Source organism: Chrysochloris asiatica, unplaced genomic scaffold (assembly GCF_000296735.1).
Source record: "Chrysochloris asiatica unplaced genomic scaffold, ChrAsi1.0 scaffold00324, whole genome shotgun sequence".
In the NCBI taxonomy this organism is placed as follows: Eukaryota; Metazoa; Chordata; class Mammalia; order Afrosoricida; family Chrysochloridae; genus Chrysochloris; species Chrysochloris asiatica.
This window is the reverse complement of record NW_006408842.1, coordinates 2,099,496-2,104,513: the sequence shown is the minus strand read 5'-3', so window position 1 is coordinate 2,104,513 and position 5,018 is coordinate 2,099,496.

Sequence of the window (5,018 nt, the reverse complement as noted above, 5' to 3'; positions counted from 1 at the left end):
ATATGACTGAGTGAAAAAATGACACATTTGTATACATTTAAAAAGCACACACCTAAAAAACTACTAATTTTACAAGAATACATACCAACAAAAGGATACCTATTAAATACAACTAAATAGTTGCTTATGAGGATTGAGGTTTGGAGGAGATAGAAATGACAAATGGTAACTTAAAATTTTTTAATGTAATAAAAGTAAAACATGTGAACTCTTAGCTTTCAATTAACAACCTCTTTCAGATACCACTAGAATTTCTCAACTAACCAGAGCCTTCCCCAGCTGTGTGATATGCCTCTTTCAGCAGTGAAGGATGTCTCTGTTTATTTATTCTTCTAATCATTTTTAATATCACCTTCTCCTGTGTTCTCTCTTCTTTTTCTCTTTCTAAAGTCCTTAAGGCCAATTTCTTTGCTCATTCACATCATGCATAGCTTCCTTCTCTCTCTCTTATTCACGCTCTTCAATTCTCAGTCTCTAACTTCTCACCCGTCACCACCCTCCTGTGGAGGGACACTCACTCTGAGGAGACTCTGGCAGAATACAAAACAAGTTCAAAAGACGTTCACTTTTTCCTTGCTCTCTCATGCATGTTCTCTCTGTGTCTCTGTCTCTCTCCCTCCAGCTCTGGGAGCACTGGAGCTTGTCTAAAGCCAGTGACGGTAACCATTCCAGATTCCCCTCTCAAGCCTCCTCCCCTCTATTCTAATCTCAAAGTCCATTGGGTCAGCAAGCAGTTGGATCCTGTCCTCAGACCTACTTCTGGGAATCTGCTTTCTGGCAGGGAGAGATGACTCTAGCCTGGAGCCACTTGTCGAGAGCTTTGTATCTGAAGACCTCCTCTAGCAGGATTCCTAAGACATGTCCTTCCTTGATCCTGAGTCTGAGCCGTGAGTGGAAACCAGGGGTACCTGGGTCAGCAGAGGGTAGGTGAGAGGGAAGGACTGAGCTCTGGAGCTTACAGCCTAGAACTTTGGGACATTAGACCTGGATGGGACTTTTGAGGTGGGTCATCTTGCAGAGCAGTTTTTACCCTGTCAGATTAAATGTTCCCTTTTCATAGTCAATAGTCTGCAATACCTTCTTTTGTGCTAAAATGGAAATCACAGGTAATAAAATACCTGTGCACAGTTTCAGGGAGTGTGGTGGTTCTGTTGGATAAGTACTAGACTATAAACCACAAGGCTGGCAGTTAGAGCCTACCAGCTGTTCCGCAGGAGGAAAATTGGGCCTATTCCTGCAAAGAATAATTTACTATATACAGGGTCACAAGTCAGAACCAACTTGACAGCATTCAACTACAACATACACAATTTCGAAATAAAAATCACATAATATCTAGCTGCAATATAAAGAAGAAGAAGAAGAAAACACAATTCATGCTTCTGTGTCAACTTAACTAGGACAGGATTGCTAATGGTTTAGCACTTGGGATATGCTTATCCCTATGGTGACGAAGCCTAATACAGGTATAGTTAACTCTATGATGAGTGGCTATAAGTAGGCAACCAATTGAAGGGATGCTTTCTTGGGGTGTGGCCTGCTCCCAATATAATGGACACACAAGAAAGACTCTCTCTCTTTTCTGGAAGAGACCTGGAACTCTACAGTTGTAAGCCATTTGCTTGATAATATATAAAATAAAATAATAAACCTAGAAGTTATGTAAAAAAAAAAAAAAAAATTCATAGTTGAAGAACTAACTTCAATACTCAGAGATGACTCTGAAAGCATAAAACATCCTCACAAATCTCCAGAATGCCCTATAGAAAGTGGTACCACCCCCCCAGTTACTGACAAGGAAACAGATTTATAGAAGCTCAGTGATTTACCCAGAATCACCCAGTGTAGGACTAGACTTCCAGCCCTCCTCTTCCTCTCAAGTTCTCTCCACTCTCCAGTAGTAATATGAGAGAACCTTGTGTGTTTTACTTAATGACTGAGACATTGTTGGCTTCATGTATTATATCTTCTTTGCTTGTGACTTCCACATGTGTCTATTTCACTAAAACCCAGCCATTTCCTGGCTAGTTTCCCTCATGCAAACATGAGCTTAAACAGCTGTCTATAAGTTTATGTGCCATATGGCAACTCTTTGAGCCCTTGGAGGCCTCAGCAGGTGTAAAACCAATTGTCAAGTAGACCCTGACTCACGGCAACTTCATATTTGTCAGGGTAGAATTGTGTTCTATATGGTTTTCAATGACTGCTTTTTTAGTTGATTGCTAGATTTTTCTTCAAAGACCTCTCTGTGTAGACCCAAACCCAACGTTTCAGTTAGTAACCAATCGTGTTAACTCTTAGCCACTGTTAATTTTCATTGAGTTGGTCATAGTCACAATGACATTCTATACAATAGAATTAACCATTGCTGGTCTTGTTCAACACCATCTTCATGATCACTGGTATGTTTGAGCCCATTGCTTCAGCTATTCTGTCAATTCACCTCTCTGAGACTTTCATTGTTTTATGGAATCCCATCCTAAATAGAGTTTTAGATTCATTTTCTCCTTATCTTTTCTTTTCATTGCCTCCTTTCATGTTTGCTCTATTTTTTATAATTGCAATTCTTTAAACTTTAATAAATGCCTGATGCTTTAGCCTTTTATCTTCAACCAAATATGTTGTTGTTTAGTGTCATTGAGTTAGTCCTGACTCATAGTGACCCTGTGTATGGTGTCTGAGGGTCAGCTTATGGGTTTGAATCCCCAATCTGTGATTAGCTATCCAGTGCTTATCCTATAGTACCACACGAGGACTCCCAAACATGTTAGTGAGTACTGTCATTCTATTTCACAGATGAAAAAACTGAAGACTAAGAAAAATTAGGAAATTTGGTCAGAAAGGTTGCTCTAGATCAGAGATGGGGAACCTTTTTCTGCCAAGGGCTATTTGGATATTTATAACATTTGTGGGCCATACAAAATCATCAACTTAAAAACTATGTGCCCTTTGGAAATTTAAATTAATATCTATTTTTTGTTACGTATGTACATCAAATTTTTTGCTTTGTTCATTTGTGAAATCTAAGATGGAAATAGGGAATCACAAGGAGGAATCAGGATCACTGTGGTTGCAGGGAAGGGATTGTAATTATTGAGATGAAACAAAGTGTATAATTTGTTGAATGTAAACCTTCACCCAATAGAAAGGTTTTTTAAAAAATTATCCTGTTATATTTGTTCAGATATTTCATTAACTCATGGTGCTGTTGGATAAGCATTGGACCTCAAGGTCTGTTTGAATCTCTAGGTTAACAGTTCAAACCCACCAGCCACTCCTCAGAAACCCTATTCAGAGTCGCTATGAGTCTGACCAATTGGAGCTAAGGTTGCCTTGGCAGGGCCAGACCAAATATTTATCTAGACCTTATATGGCTCCCAGGAGTCCTGGTGTAGTACTATGGGTTAATGTGGTAGACTGCAAGGTCGGTTTGAACCACAAGGTCAATCTCACCAGCTGCTTCTTGGAAACCCTACACAGGGTGGCTATCAGTCAGAACCAACTCGATAGCACTTAACAGTAACAGATAGCTGGCAAGCCAGACATTCCCCACCCCTGCTATAGATAGGTCAGCATGTTTTACTTGTTGTCAGATATAAAAAAAATAAATAAAACCCAATACTTATATGCAAAAAACAAATCAGACATGAGGGGACTTCAGAGAGTTTGTGGGAAAATGGAATTAAAAGACAATGGGGATTTCCCGTGAACTTTTTGAAATCCATATATATAGTTGTTGTTATTAAGTATCATTGAGCAGGTTCTGGGTTTCCAAGGAGTCGTTGGTGGGTTTGAACTGCCAACCTTGAGTTAACATAAAATATTCAGTCTTGCCAATGTGCTATATATGCACGGCCACTTTGGGCTGAATGTGATGCAAAGTTATAAAAACTATTAGCTTTTACTATAAAAGGGTAAAGAAAATATTTCTATGATGCTTTCTTTTCTAATTAGTTATTCTTGCTGTTGTTAAGTGCCACGGAGTTGGTTCTGACAAATAGAGACCTTGTATAGAGTTTCCAAGGAGCTGCGGGTGGGTTTGAATTGCCAAACTTATAGTCAAGCACCCAGTGCTTATTCTACAGTGCCATACTAGGGCTCTAGTTATTTACTGATTGTGAAATGTTTAGCATGTCCAGGTATTTGAGTTATGGGCTCAAATATACCATTTCCCTACTATGTATCCTCTCTTCCAAAAAGAAGGGGTTCCCAGGAAGGTGAATAGATGATAAATAATGTCATTTCTACAACAGAGACTAGTCCTTGGAATAGGATAACAGGCTTGGTAAAATAAAGGGTCAGTGGACAAGAGGAAAACCCCCAACGAGACAGATTAACACAGCGGTTGCAACAATGGGTGCAAACATTTGTGAGGATGGTGCTGTCTCATCGTCAGCTAACAACAACAGGGAATCCCTGGGTTTTACACATGGTATGGCACACTTGACTGATAATGGAAAAGCTGGAGGTTCAAGTCTACCCAGATGTACCGCCATAAAAATGTCTGACGATCTACCTCCAAAAAGTCAGCCACTGAAAGCTCTGTGGGGCACAGTTCTATTTGGACACACATGAAGTCACAAGTCTCACAGTCAACATGATGACAACTGGTTTAGTTTTTAATAAATTACACAACAGTAAATTATAATTTGTATTTTAATAAATGAGAACTGCGCAGACCTGGTGGAGGTGTTAAATGAAACCCAGACCACGGAGCGGTAGGGCGAGAGGAGTATGGAGACCAGGTAGATGGGGAGATGCTGCCTAGAGGGAAGAGACTGCAGGGGCCGGCCAGGCTGTCCTACTTACCCCAGATGGGAGATCGCCGTCCTAGCCTAACCATTGGATCATGGCTTTGAGGCGGGGTCGGCCAACTTAGAGACCCACAAGTGCAGCCCAAAGCATCTCACTACAACCCAGTCGCCCCTGCTGTGCTTCCACCTCTTGACTGACATCCGAGGATGGAAATCCCGCCTTTGAGCTGGACTTAAGGGCCCGAGCACAAGGAGATTCCTATT